Source organism: Colobus angolensis, unplaced genomic scaffold, assembly GCF_000951035.1.
Source record: "Colobus angolensis palliatus isolate OR3802 unplaced genomic scaffold, Cang.pa_1.0 Scaffold16, whole genome shotgun sequence".
Classification (NCBI taxonomy): domain Eukaryota; kingdom Metazoa; phylum Chordata; class Mammalia; order Primates; family Cercopithecidae; genus Colobus; species Colobus angolensis.
Genome location: NW_012114710.1, coordinates 19,627,173 through 19,648,126, shown reverse-complemented (window position 1 = coordinate 19,648,126; position 20,954 = coordinate 19,627,173).

Here is a 20,954-nt window from a genome sequence, read left to right as displayed (position 1 = left end):
TGGATACTTTGGTTGCCAGGGAAGGATAAACGTGTTTATTACGTTTTTATCGATGGGAGCCTTTGAACTCCGCTGCTTCTAGTCAGCCATCTTGCCCCCTCTCCCCACGCTTCCCCACCACAAGATGATCTTTTGGAACATAAAAAGATAAAATGTCCTGTCCTTCTTCAAAATACGCCAATGGTTTCTCATCATGCTGAAAATAACCCTTAAACTTCTGACTACTGTTTCTGAGTCCTTTACAAGACCAGTCCCTTAGCAAGCTGTTCAATTTTGGGTCCTATTGCTCTTTCCCCTCACTGGTTGTTTCCTTGTTTGTTTTTTTAATCTCAATGAACATTTTTATGTCTTAAAGTCTTCTTTTACATAGGAACATGTAGTGTACTTACACCAGGTTTTGTGTTTGAGAAAACCTGTGTTTTTACCATCTTGTGATTACACTGTACTTCAACAGATGAGGAGTCCTTGGTACACTCACCTCTTTTAGGCTGTGTTATGCATATCCACATTTGAAGTTTTTTGTCTTGCTATGACTTATTCTCCAGATCTCTCCTCCAGCGGGAAGACTGTACCGCACATGGTACCCATCCTACCATAGGTGTGTCCACACACGGGACTAAGTGATGGCCAAGGTGTGGCTGTTTCTGGCTAGGGAGTGTGAACAGCAATTAGACATGCACACTACAATTTTCAAAAAGGCAGACTGTGTGCCTGCAATCTGGGGCTGGGGCTATCTCTCCTTACACAGGCACATTCCTGCTTGATACTGCAAGGGGCCCAGAAATTATAAATTTAATGTAACCGTCCAAGTTTTCATGAAAGTGTATCTGTCAAAGTAGTAGGATGAATATCTTTTAACAATGTTTTAGCTTGACTTGGTAGTGTTTTCCTGATACATTATATTATAAATATGAGTGCTTTAAAGATGTACAAACTATATTATTTGGTGAAGTGAATACCTATTTAGCGAAATGAATTATGGTATTCAGTGTTTTAATTTTGGCAAAATACACATAACATAAGATTTATCATCAATCGTTTTAAGTGCATAACGTTGTACAGTGATCACTATCACCTATCTTCATAAGTCTTTTTCTTTTGTAAAACTGAAACTCTATACCAAATGAAAAATATCTCCATATTTACCCTTCCCCCAACCCCTGGTAACCACCATTCTACTTTATTTCTCTATTATTTTGGCTACTCTAAATACCTCATAGAAGTGGTATCATACAATATATATCTTTTTTTTTTGTCACTGGTTGATTTCACTTAGCATAATATTCTCATTTTTTAATCTATATTAGAACATATGTCAGAATTTCCTTCCTTGCAAGGCTGAATAATATTCCATTGAATGCATATACTGCATTTTGCTTGTCCATTCACCTGCTGATAGACACCTGACTTTTGTCCACAATTTAGCTGTTATGAATAATGCTGCTATGAGCATGAGTGTACAGATGCACCTTCAACATACTGATTTCATTTCCTTTAGATATATATAAAAGGGGAATTGCTGGATTACACATGGGTGATTCTATTTTTAATTTTTTTGAGGAAACACCATAATTGTTTTCCATAGTGGCAATACCATTATACATTCCCAAGGTTCCCTATTTCTCCATTTTTGTCAACAATTATTTTCTCTGTCCATTTTTTAAGTAGTAACTAGTCTATTGGGTATGATGTATACTGAGCATATTTTCTTATGCCTGCTGGGCCTTTTGTATATCTTTTTGGATATATATGTACGTATTCAAGTCTTTTGCCCATTTTTTAAACAGGGTTGGTTCTTTTGAAAAGTTTTATTGAATTTTAGGAGCTGTCTATATATTCTGGGTATTAGTTGCTTATCAGATATATTATTTACTAATATTTTCTCCCATTTCATGAATTATCTTTTTGCTCTTTTGATATTATCTTTTGGTGTATATCTTTACAAATTTTACATAGACTTCAATTTGTTTACTTTTTAATTTGTTGTCTATGCTTTTGTTATCACATCAAAGAAATTATTGCAAAACTCCATGTCATGAGGATGTTTCCCTGTGTGTTATTGTAAGAGATTTTGGTTTAGGTCTTACTTTTAGCTCTATTTTGAATTAATTTCTGCAGATGATATTACATAAAGGTCTAACTTCATTTTCTTTTTTTTTTTGCATATTGATACCCAATTTTCCCAGCACCATTTGTTGAAAAAACTGTCTCTTTTTCATTGAATGGTCTTGACACTCTTGTGAAAAATCATATGAGTCTCTCTGAGGCCTTATTTCTGCAGTGTATATTATATCCCGTTGGTCCACATGTTCATCTGTAGGTTTGTTCCACTCTGTTTTGGTTACTGTAGCACTGTGGTAAGTTTTGAAATCAAGAAGTTTGAGTTCCAGCTTAGTTCTTTTTGATGACTGGCTATTTGGGATTCCTTGAGATTCTATATTATTTTAGGATGAGTTTTCTTATTTCTGCAGAAACAAAAAAAATTATTAAGATGCCGAGATTCTCATAAAGATTGCATTGAATCTGGAGATTGCTTCAAGCAGTATTGACATCTTAATGTTATTAAATCTCTGAGTCCATGATAATGGGATGTTTTCCTATTTATTTATCTCATCTTTTCTTTCAGCAAAGTTTTGTAGTTTTCATTGATAACACTTTCACCATCTTGGTTAAGTTCATTCTTAAGTATTTTGTTATTTATGATGCTATTGTAAATGATATTGTGTTCATAATTTCTTTTTCAAATAGTTCATTGTTAGTGTTTCCAAATGCAACTAATTTTTGTATGTTGATTTTGTCTCTGGATATTTTGATGCATTTATTTATCTTTTCTAATAATTTTCATGGAATCTTTAAGGTTTTCTTCATATAATGTTATATTATGTGCAAAGATACTTTTATTTTTACTCATTTCTTTCCAATTTAGATGTCTTTTATTAATTTTTCTTAATATTAATATTTTAAGAAATATAATATTATTCTTAAAATTTCTGGCTAGACCTTCCAGTGCTATCTTAAATAGAAGTAGCAACAGCAGGCATTTTTACATTAGTTCCTGATTTTAGAGGAAAAGCTTTCAGTCTTTCACATTTGAGTATCATGTCCTCTGAGAATTTTTTATGTATGGCTTGTATTATGTTGTGGTAGCTTCCTTTTAGTCCTAGTTTTCTAAGTTATTTTATTTTATTTTTTTACCATGAGAGAGTATTAATTTTGTCAAATTCTTTTCTGCATTGATTGAGGTGATCATGTGTTTTTGGCTTCATTCTGTTAGTGTGGTATATGCATTGATTAATTTTCATATGTTGAACTACACTTGCATCCCAGGAATATATGCCATTTGCTCATAGTATATGCTTCTTAAATATGCTCCTCAATTGTTAGTATTTTTTTGGGGATTTTAAATCAATTTTCATAACAGATATTGGTCTTTCTTGTCTTACATTCTCATTGTCTATTTATTATCAGGGTAAGTATGAGGTAAGTATCATAGACTGAGTTAAGAAGTGTTTCCTCCTCTTCAACCTTTTTAAAACAAATTGTAAAAGTTTGGTTTTATTTCTTTGTTTGGTAGAATTCACCAGGGAAACCATGTGGTACAAGGCATTTGTTTAGATTATTGATTACTCACCCAATCTCCTTACTAGTTATTGGCATACTTATATCTTCTATTCTTTTGTGATTTAATCTTGACAGGCTTTGTGTGTCTAGAAATTTCTCCAACTCATCTTGGTTATCTCATTTATTGGTGTACAATTGTACATAATAGTCTCTCATAATCCTATTTATTTCTATAGAACTTGTAGTAATGTACATTGTTGATTTTATTAATGCGATTAGTTTTTTTAAGCTTATAGAGCTAAAAGTTTGTCAATTTCATTGATCCTTTCAAAGAAACAACTTTTCGTTTCATTGATTTTTCTCTATTTATTTCAATTCCCTAGCTTAACTCTTCTCCATTCTTCATTATTTTATTTCTTCTACTAGCTGTAGGCTTTGTTTGTTCTTCTTTATCCAGTTTCTTAAGTTGTAAAGTTAGGTTGTTGGTTTTCTGTCTTGTTTTTTAATATAAACATTCATAGTCACAGATTTCCCACTTAGAATTGCTTTTGTTGCATCTCCTAAGTTTTGGTATATTTGGTTTTAATTAGCCTCCAAGTATTTTCTAACTGCCCTTGTAATTTTGTTTTTGGTTCACTGCCATGTTGGTGTGCTGCACCCATTAACTCGTCATTTACATTAGGTATATCTGCTAATGCTATCCCTCCCCCTCCCCACAATAGGCCTTGGTGTGTGATGTTCCCCTTCCTGTGTCCAAGTGATCTCATTGTTCAGTTCCCACCTGTGAGTGAGAACATGTGATGTTTGGTTTTCTGTTCCTGCGATAGTCTGCTGAGAATGATGGTTTCCAGCTGCATCCATGTCCCTACAAAGGACACAAACTCATCCTTTTTTATGGTTGCATGGTATTCCATGGTGTATATGTGCCACATTTTCTTAATCCAGTCTGTTACTGATGGACATCTGGGTTGATTCCAAGTCTTTGCTATTGTGAATAGTGCTGCAATGAACATACGTGTGCATGTGTCTTTATAGCAGCATGATTTATAATCCTTTGGGTATATACCCAGTAATGGGATGACTGGGTCACATGGTACTTCTAGTTCTAGATCCTTGAGAAATCGCCACACTATTTTCCATAATGGTTGAACTAGTTTACAATCCCACCAACAGTGTAAAAGTGTTCCTATTTCTCCACATCCTCTCCAGCACCTGTTGTTTCCTCACTTTTTAATGACTGCCATTCTACCTTACGTGAGATGGTATCTCATTGTGCTTTTGATTTGCATTTCTCTGGTGGCCAGTGATGACGAGAATTTTTCCATGTGTCTGTTGGCTGTATGCATGTCTTCTTTTGAGAAATGTCTGTTCATATCCCTTGCCCACTTTTTGATGGAGTTGTTTGTTTTTTTCTTGTAAATTTGTTTGAGTTCTTTGTAGGTTCTGGATATTAGCCCTTTGTCAGATGAGTAGGTTGCAAAAATTTTCTCGCATTCTGTAGGTTGCCTGTTCACTCCGATGGTAGTTTCTTTTGCTGTGCAGAAGCTCTTTAGTTTAATTAGATTCCATTTGTCAATTTTGGCTTTTGTTGCCATTGCTTTTGGTGTTTTAGACATGAAGTCCTTGCCCATGCCTATGTCCTGAATGGTACTACCTAGGTTTTCTTCTAGGGTTTTTATGGTATTAGGTCTAACATTTAAGTCTCTAATCCATGTTGAATTAATTTTTGTATAAGGAGTAAGGAAAGGATCCGATTTCAGCTTTCAACTTATGGCTAGCCAATTTTCCCAGCACCATTTATTAAATAGGGAATCCTTTCCTCATTTCTTGTTTTTCTCAGGTTTGTCAAAGATCAGATGGCTGTAGATATGTGGTATTATTTCTGAGGACCCTGTTCTGTTCCATTGGTCTATATCTTTGTTTTGGTACCAGTACCATGCTGTTTTGGTTACTGTAGCCTTGTAGTATAGTTTGAAGTCAGGTAGCATGATGCCTAAGCTACAAACAATTAGCATGAGTGAACTGTATCTTAAGGGAGTGTTTCTGTGGCAGTTAACTAGCCCAAACTATTCATTTAATTCTGACCATCTCTTCATTTCCCATAAGGAATACTTTTAATTAATTTAATATCTATAGAAACAATGCTAATGATTGGTTTGCTGTTAATAAATATGTGGGTAAATCTCTGTTTGGGGCTGTCAGCTCTGAAGGCTGTGAGACCCCTGATTCCCCACCTCACACCTCTATATTTCTGTGTGTGTGTCTTTAATTTCTCTAGTTCTGCTGGGTTAGGGTCTCCCTGACCGTGCTGGTCTCAGCACAATTTTACATAATTTATATTACTATACAAATGTATGCATTCTAAAAATATAGCTACAAATATTTTCTTTACCTTTTGATGTTGCACAAAACTGGTACAAATTCACAAGAATCTGATTTTTAATAATAAGTTAAGTAAACTAATGGAGAATTTAACTTAAAAGTTTAAAAATCTGGGAGTTATTTATTTTGTCCTATTGTGTACAGGCATTACACATGAATAAAAAGGAGTGAAAGTTGTAAAAACAAACAACAACATAATATGTGTGAACAAATAAAATATTATAGACTACTGTTTTACAGCTGTAGATTTCTTTCCCAGGTATTCATTCTAGAATATAATCATTACATTACAAATTTGGCATAACTTTTAGATAATAACCTTATGCCACTTAAAAGTAGAAATTAAAAAACAGAAATTATATATGTACTAGTAATTACTTCCAATATTTTTGACACCGGGTAAAATTATAATCCATGAGCTTTTCATGTATTTCTCAAACCATAAACTTGAAATTTTTTTCTTAAGGAAATATTTACCTTGGAAATTAATAAAGTACTCACAAATATATTTGACAGATTCACAAACTGTTAAGATGTCATTCTTTATGGCTATTTAGGTTTTCATACACAAAACCAATGTTTTGGTAACAGCACTAAATTTTTCTAAAGAGCTTCCGCACAGCAAAAGAAACTATCATCAGAGTGAACAGGCAAACTACAGAATGGAAGAAAATTTTTTCAATCTATCTATCTGACAAAGGGCTAATATCCAAAATCTACAAAGAACTTAAATTTACAAGAAAAATAGAAACAATCCCATCAAAAAGTAGACAAAGTATATTAACAGAAACTTCTTAAAAGAAGATATCTTTGTGGCCAACAAACGTATGAAAAATAGGTCATAATCACTGCTCATTAGAGAAATGCAAATCAAAACCACGATGAGACACCATCTCATGCCAGTTAGAATGGTGATCATTAAAAAGTCAGGAAACAAGATATGCTGGAGAGGATGTAGAGAAATAGGAACGCTTTTACATTGTTGGTGGGAATGTAAATCAGTTCAGCCATTGTGGAAGACAGTGTGGTGATTCCTCAAAGATCTAGAACCAGAAACACCATTTGATCCAGCAATCCCATTACTAGGTATATACTCAAAAGATTATAAATCATTCTACTATAAAGGCACATACATACATATGTTTATTGAAGCATTATTCACAATAGCAAAGACTTGGAACCAACCCAAATGCTCACCAATAATAGACTGGATAAAGAAAATGTGGCACATATACACCATGGAATACTACTCAGCCATAAAAAAGGATGAGGTTATGTCCTTTGCAGGGACATGGATGAAGATGGAAACCATCATTCTCAGCAAGCTAACACAGGAACAGAAAGCCAAACACTGCATGTTCTCATTTATAAGTGGGAGGTGAACACATGGACACAGGGAGAAGAACATCACACATGGGAGTCTCTTGCGGGGTGGGTGGCTAGGGGAGGGATAGCATTAGGAGAAATACCTAATGTAGATGATGGGTTGATGGGTGCAGCAAACCACCATGGAATGTGTATGCCCGTGTAACAAACCTGCACGTGCCACACATGTATCCCTGTGTATAAAAAAAGTATAAAAGTACAAAAAATTAAAAGTATAAAAATAAAAAAGTATAAAAAATTATAAAAAATTATGCAAATAAAAAGAGACTTTATTCATAGTATGTTTCCTGTTATTTTGCATAGCATTATTCTTTGTGAAAATAATATTTTGTTCTCAGGAGAAATATGTAATTGAATGGACAGCAATATATTTTTGGTATGGATCCATGACAATCAAGTTAACAAAGCTAAGGTAAGAGAGAAAGAAAAATAGAGACAGAGATAGAGAGAAAAGGGAATAAATTAAGAAGAGCATGAACATTTCATTTTTATTTTTAACATTTGAGAGTCAACGTTTTAACAGATATAAAACACACTAGCTAGATTTGTTTTTAGTTATTGTTTGTCTTAATGGTATGTGATTTCTACATAAAGGATCTGTAGTTTATATGAATTAAAGTTATTCAGTAAGCTATGAAATGGATGGTAAGAATGAAATGATTGCCATTTTGTGAAATAATTCTGTCTTTGTGATATATATTTTTGAGCCTAAAGGTAAGAATTATAAAACTCCTACTATTTCTTTTCAAATTTTAATTTGTCTTTCTAGAAAAATGAATGTCATCAGTAAATAAATTATAAATTATATTTTATTTTACCCAACTTTTAAACTTACATGTATATTTTTGTTATATATAAATATTAGCATTATTGTATATGTACATTTTTCAATACTACATAACTCTCCACTGTTCATAATTACCTTTCTGTCCTACTAGTAGTCATGTTTATATGTGAATTTTGATAGCTTCTGGTACATTGCCTTGTGTTCAGTAATAATAAAATAATTAGGCTGGGTGCAGTGGCTCACGCTTGTAATCCCAGCACTTTGGGGGGCCGAGGCGGGCAGATCATGAGGTCAAGAGATCGAGACAAGCCTCATCAACATGGTGAAACCCTGTCTCTACAACAAATACAAAAATTAGCTGGGCATGGTGGCGCACACCTGTAATCCCAGCTACTCCGGAGGCTGAGGCAGGAAAACTGCTTGAACCCAGGAAGCAGAGGTTGCAGTGAACCGAGATCAAGCCGCTGCACTCCAGCCTGGTGAAGGAGTGAGACTCCGTGTCAAAATAAATAAATAAATAAAATTTAAAAATTAAAAATACAATTAAAAATACAATTTTTGAATTTAATATGTAACAGGCTTAAAATTATTTTAAATAACTAAAGAGAATTAAATTTCAAAATATTTTAATATGTTTGATAATGTGTATACACAGAAATCTAGAAATACATATATTTTAAATAAATTTTATAACATTTTAAATAATGAAAAATCTGAATGTATCTATATAAGAAGGGAGTAAAATTCTGATTTTGCTTGATATCAAATAACACAGGTGTATTGGCTTATTGTAAAAATAAATAGTGCATGCATGCATTTTGGCAAAATTTTCAATAACAATTTCAACTTGTTTATCAAAAGATGTATTTCCAGAATGAACTTCCTATACATTTGCAAAAGTCTACTGAATATATGGTCTGCCACATCTCTCAATATACCTGCAATATCTGCATTTTATTTGGGTCCAGTTCTTAACCCAGTTCTATTGATTCCATGTGAAATTATTTCTTTGATGTCAATGGAAGGTCTGCATTTGGGAGAGATTCATGGTGTGTGGAGAGAGATGACAGTTGCAAATGAGGCTTTCAACATCATAAAAGAAACATTTTTTTCAAAATTTTGAACAACTAAGCATAAAGTTGATATATAATGCAATATATTTATATTTCAAAACCTCAAACATGATCTGATTCTTTGTTTTGCCTGGGTTTTTATTTCGAGTATCTTGAAAATATCAAATTGTAAACACCAGCAATAATTTCAATGAACTCTCATGTCTTTCTTATATACGAGATTGCACAAGCAGCAACATTTTAGCTCCATCACACTTATACCCTCAAATATTTAAGATTTCTTCTATTCATCAACTTTTCCTGTCTACTGCTCTATTCTATGATTGCTCTTACCCTGTGCATTTGTCTCCTGCCCATCTGAACAACTACCTAACCATTGCGCTTCTTTTTATAGAAAATCTCCCAGAAGTTGTCAGTCATTGCTGTCTCTGGAGCATCTTCTTCCATTTTCTTGAACTCACTCCAATCAAACTGTAATCCCCGCCAATCCACTGGTCATTAACAAAGTCACCAGTGAACTTCATACTACTAAGTCCAATGGTAAATTCTTATTTCTTAGCGGTATTTAATCTTGCTGAGTACCCAGTCTTCCTTGGCACATTTTCTCACTGGGCTTTATGTTTTAACATTTTTCCTTCTGTTGGGCCATTTTGGATTCTGTTCCTCTTCACTGTTTCTTCCTCACCCTGAACACTACATGTTGTGCCCAAGGACTCAGTCCTTACAGCTCTTATTATTATTTCTCTCTCCACATCTTTTATTTTGTGGATCGCACAAAGCCTTACAACTTGAAGTGTTGTTTGGGCATGCAATTCCCAAAATTTATTTCCACCCCAATCTCTCCTGTGAATTCTCAATTTGTTTATCTTACTGTGTAATACACATCTCAAATTGAACATATCAAAACAGAATTTCTAATTTTTCTCTTAACTATCCATTAAAAACCTTGCTTTTCTCTCTGCATTATCTCAGTACGTAACACTGTTCTTTCAAATGTTCAGGCCCTGAGTCATAACAATCATGATGAACTCCTCATTTTTTCCAACTATACATTTTATCCATGAACAGTACCAGAGCTCCATCGTCACAATATATCCATAAACTGCCTACATCAAACCACCTCCATGATTACTGCTCCAAAACATCATCATCTCTTGCCTGTATTTTTTTTTTTTAAGATTTTGGGGGTACAAGTGCAGTTTTGTTACTTGCATCTATTGCATGGTGGTGAAGTCTGGGCTTTTAGTAGAACTATCACCAGAATAAATAACACTGTACTCATAAATTTCTCATCCTCCACCCCCTTTCCATCCTCCTACCATTCTGAGTCTCCGGTGCCTATTATCCCACACTCTATGTCCACGTGTACACGTTATTTATCTCCCACATGTAAGTAAGAACATGTGATATTTGACTTTCTTTTCTGAGATATTTCACTTAAGATAATGGCTTTCAGTTTCATCCATGTTACTGTAAAATACATTATTGCATTCCTTTTTTATGACTGAGTAGTATTTCTTTGTATATATACATCATATTTTCTTTATTTAGTCCTCCCCTGATGGGAATTTATGTGGATTCCATATATTTGCTATTGTGAATAGGCTGTGAAAAACATACAAGTGCAAGAGTATTTTTTATTTAATAGTTTATTTCTTTGTATGGATACCCAGTAGTGGGATTGCTGGATCTATGATAGTTCTGTTTTTAGTTATTTGAGAAATCTTGACACTGTTTTTTATAGAGGTTTTACTAATTTATATTCCCACCAACAGTATGTAAACGTTCCTTTCGTCCACATCCTTGCCAACATCTGTTACATTTTGATTTTTTAATAATAGTCATTCTGACTGGTGTAAGGTAATGTCTCACTAAGGTTTTAATTTGCATTTCTCTGATGATTAGTGATGTTGAAAGTTTTTTCATATGCTTCTTATCTTGCCTAGATTTTTATAATTGATCCCTTACTATTCTTCCTGATTCTATGATTACTACTCTTAGTTTATTCTCTACACAGCTGTCAGAACAATCAAGTTAAAATACAAACAAACATACCATCACTCCTATCAAAACACTCCAATGTTTGATGTCCTTACAAGGGCCTATATGGCTCTATGTGACCTAACTACCCAGTTACCTCTGACACCTAACATTATTCTATTCTTATCTCTGCTCACTCCCTCCAGTCAATCTGACTTCCTGGTAAGTTTTTGAATATGCTTGTCAAACACTTGCCTCAGGACCTTTGAATTTTCTACTCCCTCTTCCTGGAATATTTCTATTTCTCATAGTTTAGAAACCTGGGAAGTCCAAGATCAAGGGTGCTGGCAGATTCATTTCTGGTGAAGGTTCTCTTCCTGAGTTGCACATGGCCACTTTCTTGTTCTTTCCTCACGTGATGAAGAGAGAGAGAGAGAGAGGGAGAGAACGAACTCTGGTCTCTTTTTCTCTTCTTATAAAGACACTAATCCCACAATGGAGGTCCTACTTTTGTGACTTCATCGAAACCTAATTAATTCCCAAAGGACCCACTTCCAATATCATCATGTTGGAAGTTAGAGAATTAACATATGAATTTGAGGTGGACACAAAAATTCAGTCCATAACAACACCCCTATTCAAATTACATCCCTTTATCTTCTCCCCAGCAAGCATTACTATGTGTATGTGTATACATAAACACATATGCATATTTTATAACTGCATATATGAGATCAAATGCATCATAATTAATATGTGATATATGTACATATTATATTTATACAATTTTTATTTTCTATTCACAGTCTTTCCATATAAGATCTAAATTATGTGAGAGCACAGATTTTTATCTTATTAACTATTCTTATCATGCATTCAATAGAACAGTGCCTGATACATAATATAGCCTCGATAAATATTTGTTGAATGAATGAAAGGACTTCAAGTAGCCCACATTTCCCAGTAGATAATTTTATTTTGTAAACTCTTCATTGAAAACTACTAAGTGATGAAAGTGTTGGTTTTGAAAGTTTTTCTTCATTAATTCATGATTCTAACCATTTTATACTTTATGGCCAGTATTTTGTGTTGTCTTTATAACATCTTTGTTTATCTTAATGTCACAAAGATTTGCTACTATGATTTACTCTAAAAGCTGTAATTATATATATATATATATATATATATTTACATTCAAATCCAAAGTGTATGTGGAGTTATTTATTGTTTTATCTATGATGTGATGTAAAGATCAAGTTTTATTTTCCTCATATTCAATAAACTCAGAAAAAGTTATTAAGAAAATCTTGAGTATTACCATTTCGATAAATCATATGTGTATATATGTTGTGGATCTGTTTCTGCACCCTCTTCTGCTCCACTAGCTTACCTATCTCTCTTTTAACCAATGTCATTCCTTCCAATAGCTATATCATTAAAATAGATCATATTACCAGGTTAAAAAAAAAAACCTTGTATTATTTTTGGGAATGTTTTTACTTTGTATTTATGTTGTGAATGTTTTCATATGTTAAAAAACATATGTTGAATTTATGTTATGATATTTTAATTTTATATTCTTTTTAGGAATGTTTTTATTATCCTTGACCAGATTTATTTTCCCTTAAATTTTCCTTTCAGATGCCCATAGGACATCCATATATCATGTTAAGTTAGCAGTAGGATGGTCAAGACTATTGCCCAGGATGTTAATCTATCCTTGTTTAGAGTAAGAGACATTAAATATATAGAGATCACTTGAAACCATGAGACTTGAAGAATGAGGTATGTGGAGAGAGAAAAGAAGCAAGAAGGTCTCTTATAAGACCCTATTTATTACTAACATTTAAGGAGCAGGAAGAAAATCCTTAATGTATATCCAGAAAGTAGGAAGAAAAGCAAAAGCAAGATTGTTGCAGAAAATGAGGACAGATAATGTTTCAAGGGAAGAATTGCCACAGTCTCATGTGATAGAGGTCATGTTATCAATAGATAAAAATTGAAAATACAATTGGTGCTCTTAAGATCACTCATATAGTTGATGATTCAAATAAGTTTCACAGTGAATGGGAGAGGATGACATGAAGTCAGCAAATGTGGACAAATGTATCCAAATGTGGAATTGTTAGATTAGGCACTCATGCTAAATAGATTGTGTGTGTATATATATATCTATACATATGTTATCTGAAAGGCCTATCTTTTAAAACATTTTTCTTTTTCAGTATTTTAAAAGTCTCTTAAATTTTAGGAATTAGTAGACCCCACTGAACTTCTCTTGAAGTATAATAAAAGCCCTATTATTTGATGTTATTCAAGCAGTGGTTGGTTTTACAAAGTCAGTTGAGGCAGCAAATTATACAAATAATTCCTGAATATGTTAAACAGGTTGCTTTAATTTAAAACACATAAATATGTGTTGATTTGTCAACCTTTCACGTAAGACCAATCTTTTAATGTAGTTCTGCTTATTCTCATTTGTAAACTGTTGTTTTTGCATAAATAGCCAATGATATAATGACTATGAGTATTAGTACCACTTTCGTTGACACTAAGTATCAAAGATACTCTCTTTGACATCGTGATACTCACAGTACTATGACATAGTGAGTATCATAGTACTATGAGTATCGCTATGAGTATTAGTATCACTTTCTTTAAAGTGGAACAAAAATTTAGACACTTATAAAAGATTCTAAATACAGAACAATTTTAGTATTTTAAAAATGCTCCAGTCTTTTATTGATATTTTGGCCCATATCTAATTTGACCATAATAATTTTTAAATTACCATTGTTGAATACTTGTATATTATTCAACTGAAGTTTCAAATATGCAACACTATTTTCATATTTATATGACATCTAAATGTTTAATTCAACTATACAGTTAGGTAGCCAGTGAAGCTGCCATAAGAAATATAGCAAATACAACCAAGTTTCAGTAGGCATTAAGTTTCATTTTGCCTGTGCAAACAAGTAAGTAGACAACATGTTGAGAGCATGAAGCATGCCACGACCACCAGTCAGTATACACAAAAATGAAGCAGAAAATGTTTGATGAACCAGCAAGTCTATTATAGCAGGGTTAGTCAAAAGACCATCTACTTAAGGTCATTAACATGTATGTCTTTATTATTTAGCATGGTATTTATTTGTATTTAGTGTATTAGTGAAAAGAAAGCTTCAGGGTAGTGAGATATAAAATAGGTAAGTTTAAAGAAACAAGGAGTAGGTAAAGAATATTTCAGAAGCACGGGCACTTTCTGCACAATCTATAATGACTGAATGCTAGGGCCAATCCTGGAACAGATTCCAGAAATTAACACTGATACACTAATGACATATAAGTATCTCTTAGCCCTAACTTATCTCTAGAACAGCAGATTTATATATTAAACAGTGTTTTTGACTTTATAGCCTTATGAATCTCTAATAGGTATATCAAAACTAATGAAAGCAAAACAGAACTCTAATTTCTCCTCTATCCTAACCTACCATCTTACAGGAGCTTCTGCTGATTTACCTCTTTAGATGCTTTTTCTGTACCCATGCCTCCACAAATCTCAATAACTCTAGCTTCGAAATGGCTTTGAACCTATTTATTTCTCCTTGTTTTTTATGAAAACCACAATAGTTTAAACTACCATCTTCTGTAATCTAAATTAATGCCATTGGTTCCTAGTTAATTTTTTCATTCTCTGCAATTTATTCTTCTGAATAATCATTATAAAGTATAAATGAGATTGTATTATCTTCCAGTCTCTTTGTGGGTTCCCAGCATAATAAAATCTAACTCTACTAGATTTAAAAACCTTCTATGCCCTGGCTCTTGATCACCTCTCTACCCTTTTTTACTTCTTTTTCTTCCACTGGCCATTATGCTTCAGCCACTTTATCTTAATATTATGCAGATATTTTATTTATTGTGCACACAACATATTCATTTTCTATTAGCTAATTATCAATCTAAGTCATTCTCTAAAATCAATAATTAGATTTCTATTTATCATGTAAGAGAAAGTGAACTGCGTGGACAAGATATTAGGATTGTCACAGAGGTTAAATTGCTCTGTTAGTCTTAGTTTCAAAGGGACTAAAACTCTATGATTGATGAGCCATGGGAATAAAATTGTTTCTTCCACATACAGGCCTACTGGGAAATATAAAAGAAAAAACACTAGGAGATATATAATAGAAAGTAGGTTCGAAGAAATACATAGGTAGAGAAATCATATATTGATCATCTTAACTAGGATGTTTGATATTGAAAAGAACTACCATTAGTAATCACACTTGTGTAAACCAGGACTCTTACAGGCACACCTGTCCTAGATTGCAACCTATGAGAAAGACCAATATTTTACCATAGAACAGTGTCAGCATTGTTTGCATAAGAAATAACCCAGGACACAATATGAGTTATTTATAGTATTATTAATTTGCTTTATATTTCACTTTATGTATAATCTGTGCTTAGTCAGATCCTTGGAAGAAGAAGCTGTGATCTATGAGATTCAGTCTCTGGTTGTTATCATAATCCAAACAAGGAAACCCTAAGGAGAAGCAGAATTTCCAAGGGAACAGAGCAAAAGCTGACAGGATCATCAACCTTCACCGTATACGGACCTGTCTTTCCAATGTTAAATAGTTGAAATTGTATTTATGACTGAGGGTTATAATCCCTTCATATTTCCATTGAGAATACCCAATGAAATCCATTACCAAACTTAACTATCTGAACATTAAAAACTAAGATTTAAGCTTTAGTGCAATTTTCATTGCACTAGATCGTATCTTTGAAAAGTCACAGTATGATCAGAGAAGAGTATTATGTCATTTCTATACAGGTACAGAAATCAATGTGTATAAATATTCTCAGTATCATCTACATGAGTGAATCATTAATTATATACTGATTTACCTTTTGAGGTAATTGTTCTATGTTTTAGGGATACTACTAATGTACACAACAGAAAAAATCTGGAGGAGAGGAAAATGTAAGCTTAGCAGTGCAACGTTTTCTCTTATTTCATTGATTTTCACAGTGTGGTTCAAGTGGCATTGATCATAATCACATATGTACTCTTCAAAAATGTATGTTCGTTGGTTCTATTTCATTATATTCAACTGGAATTTATAGAGAGCAGATCTAGAAGCATTTTTAGGAAGGGAGCAAGGTGACTTTTTTTTTTTTTTTTTGAGACAGTTTTTTGCTCTTGTTGCCCTGGTTGGAGTTCAATAGTGCAATCTCGGCTCACCGCAAACTTGGCCTCTTGGGTTCAAGTGATTCCTCTGCCTCAGCCTCCCAAGCATGAGCCACCATGCCAGTTAATTTTTTATTATTATTATTATTTTTAGTAGAGACGAAGTTTTACCATGTTGGTCAGGCTGGTCTCAAACTCCCGACCTTGGGTGATCCACCCGCCTCAGCCTCCCAAAGTGCTGCAATTACAGGCGTGAGCCACTGTGCCTGGCCCAACGTGATTTTTTGGTAGTTTAAAAGCTGTGAACCGATCATCCATGTCTAAGGGCTTGACACACTTTTATCACACAAATATATTTTGGAAAAAAGCATAGAAAAAGGTGATTTTCTTTATTGATGCAACTAACAACAAACAGTCTTTCCCAACAATTTTTTGAAATTTTCATTCAGTATAAAAAGAAAAACTCTTTGTACAACATGGGAGAAAGATGACTTACTGGATAATTACAAGAGAAAATGGCAAAGGAAAAATACACATGTAAAGATGTTAAACATTTAAAAATAATGAAATTGTATGAAATAACTGGAATGATTCTAGTTATCCTAATATATAGAAAATTAAAGTTATTTAAATGACTATAACAATAAATAAGGAAAAAATATAAGCACATTTATATTTCTCCAAATCTGATTCTTGGCTTCATACATTTTTTCTAACACATATTTAAGAGAATACCACCATTTAGAGTATTAAAAAAATTAAGAAAAAAATTTATGAAAATGAAAGAGAAGTCTGAGAGTGGACTCTAGGGATTTTTGGGAATTTCAAAGTTATGGGAGTAAACTAAAAATAGTCATGAAAAAGAAAGAACATACCAACTAAAATGTGAGAGTTAATTGATATACACATGAGGCTTTACATGGAACAAAAGTTGTAAAAAGAGCTATATTCATGAAAAAATGGGGAAATTTTATATATTACATGGTCTTAGTTCCTAACTATACTGTTCAGTATTAAATTTCTAAATTACTTTGGACTCTTTTAATACTAAAGAATAAAAATATACATTCAAGATCTTTACATCTCCATATCAAACTCCCCGAGTATTTGTTCAAGAAACATTTTTTAAAAGCATCAAAGTGATGAAAATGAATTCCATATGGTATGCTCACATATGCCAAAAGCAAATTTATTTTTCTAATTTCAGAAAACATATATATTTTATAACACATTTTTGGGTGTGTAAATGTTTTCCATACAAAATGGTAGGCCACCATCACACTCTTCTTCTTCAATAGCAGAAATGCATGTCCAATTCCTTTAATTAGCCTATAATTGATAATTTGGTTATTTTTTGTTCTTTTCATGTTTATGACTAATTTTTCTAAATAATATTTGAGTATCACTATTGCATTACTAGCTGCAAGTCAGAAGGACTGTCACCCACAGCCATGTTTTCTATGTTCTCATAAGCAAAAAGCACTAAGTTATTTTGTGTTGGTCATGCATGCAGATCATCTAATTTCTTTTTTATTTTATACTTAAGTTCTGGGATACATGTGCAAAAGGTGCAGGTTTGTTACATAGGTATACATGTGCCATGGTGGTTTGCTGCACCCATTAACCTGCCATCTACATTAGATATTTCTCCTAATGCTATCCCACCCCTTACCCCCTACCCTCTAACAGGCCCCAATGTGTGATGTTCCCCTCCCTGTACCCAAATGTTCTCATTATTCATCTCCCACTTATGAGTGAGAATATGTGGTATTTGGTTTTTTGTTCCTGTGTTAGTTTGCTGAGAATGATGGTTTCCAGCTTCATCCATGTCCCTGCAAAGACATGAACTTATCCTTTTTTATGGCTCCATAGTATTCCATGGTGTATATGTGTCACATTTTCTTTATCCATATATCACTGATGAGCATTTGGGTTGCTTCCAAATCTTTGCTACTGTGAATAGTGCTGCAATAAACATATGTGTGCATGTGCCTTTATAGTAGAATGATTTATAATCCTTTTTTTATATACCCAGTAATGGGATTGCTGGATCAAATGGTATTTCAGGTTCTAGATACTTCAGGCATCACCACACTGTCTTCCACAATGGTTGAACTAATTTACACCCCCACCAACAGTGTAAAAGAGTTCGTATTTCTCCACATCCTCTCCAGCATCTGTGGTTTCCTGACTTTTTAATGATCACAATTCTAACTGGCACAAGATGTATCGCATTGTGGTTTTGATTGGCATTTCTCTAATGACCAGTGATGATGAGCTTTTTTTTTTTATATGTCTGTTGACTGCATAAGTGTCTTTTTTTGAAAAGTGTCTCTTTTCTATTAAAAATTAGACTCATACATATATTAATACAAATTGACAAGGAATTTCAAGTTAACATGGTTTTTAACACTATGCAAAACTTGAATTTTGCACTATTTAAGTAAGTGAACTATTTGACAGTACAGCAAGAAAATGGAAAAATTCAAATAAAGTAATGTAAATGAGTGAACTATAATGAAATGCGAGAGAATAAAAGCACTGTCTTAACTAATTAAGCATTTGTAGCTCATTTTATTTCAGATAATTAATCTTCCACTTCAGCAACTCATTGTAATTAGAAATGTGCTACATTTTGTTGTGCTAATGAAAGAATATTTGTTGTAAAGAACATTTTCATTAATTTTTGGTTTTTGGTTTTTGATACTTGACATAACAGTTATTAGAAGGAGAGTATATCATAACCTTGTTACTAAAACAAACTCTATTTTTTCTATTTTAATTTCAAAATTGTCTTTACAATTTCAGTGAGTAGAACAAATTACACAAATCCGAGACTAGGGTGTTACAAAAATATGGTCTGTGTGACACAACAAGAATAGACTAGGTTGATACAACATGACTTCAAGCTCATCCTATCTTCTGTTCACATGGCTGCCTTGCTTTTGATCATCATCCGTAGCATTTTCTCTGAAGGCAGGTGATTACTTTGTTAGGAGCTGTTCTTTAGAAAACCTATTGTCTACATTTGAATATGGCTTTCTTTTTGTCTGTTTCAAAAATGCTGATTGTGTTTCTAGGTAGTAAAGCTTTCAACCATTGATCCAAAATTGCAAAGCACATAAAAACAGTGTCTGAAGATTGTACGGGTGTGCATGTGTGTGTTCAATTCCACAAGTAGTTTCTTTCTTTCTCTTTTTCTCTGTCACACGGATACACACAGACACTTAAATCTCACAGATTATGCTAGGGAATGAGAGCCAGTATGGCCAGGTATCATACGTGATTAAGTCTTTCCACTTTATGTAGCAGGCTTCAATCAGGTTATTACATTCTACCTTGAGGTTGTGGCACTCACTTTAGGTGTGATGAAAATATGCATTTACATTTAACTAATTTTTCCAGGAGACTAAGGCAACATTTTACGTTAAAAAAAAAAAAAAAAAAAAAAAACAGAAGCTATTTCCATGATACATTTATTCTTAGGCTATGAGTCATTGCACTGCATTTAATTGTTTTATTGACATTGATGATAGAATACTGCAACATTTTCTTTCTCTGCTTATCACTTTAGCAGATTGCTAGATTACTTTCCACTGATTAAAAATGGCTATTTCTTACACAACTTGCTTCTTATAGTGTCAGTTGATATTTAAAAGCAATAGGTAATTCATCTCCCTTTCATAGTTTCCATAATGTTTAAAAATTTTGCACGATTTCTAGGCAAAGATGCTCTTTCTTCATCATACTCTCTTGTTTCTATAATTCAATGTAATATACATTAGCTTTAAAATTATAATAAGAATTTTCAATGGAACTTTCTTTGCCAGATCATCAAAGAAATGGATGCCTGGTATCTCCACCCATCTCTCTCTCTTTCTCTCTCTCTCTGTTTTGTTTTTAATGCAGCTTCATTGGAGTCATGACCGTAACCCAGAAATAACTATGATACTACTCAAGACAACGTTCTTGTCAAATTGAGAATTAAATATATCAACTATCAGCACCCTTTATATTTGTAGTAAGAAAAAATGTCATTCATTAAAGTGTTGATACTAAAAGTGCAGTTAGATTTATAAAATATTACTTGGATAATATTTGAATAAAGCATTTACTTTGTCAAAATAGGGTAAACTGTTAATGATTATTTTTGTATTGAAAATATGTTTACTTTTGAATAGTTTGCTCCAAGACTTATTAAGTGATTAAATCTTTCCACTTTTTGGAGGGGCGGAGCAAGATGGCCGAATAGGAACAGCTCCAGTCTCCAACTCCCAGCACGAGTGACACAGAAGACTGGTGATTTCTGCATTTTCAACTGAGGTACTGGGGTCATCTCACTAGGGAGTGCCGGACAATTGGTGCTGGTCAGCTTCTGCAGCCCGACCAGCGAGAGCTGAAGCATGGCGAGACATTGCCTCACCTGGGAAGCACAAGGGGGAAGGGAATCCCTTTTCCTAGCCAGGGGAACTGAGACACACAACACCTGGAAAATCGGGTAACTCCCACCCCAATACTGCGCTGTAAGCAAACGGGCACACCAGGAGAATATACCCCACACCTGGCTGGGAGGGTCCCA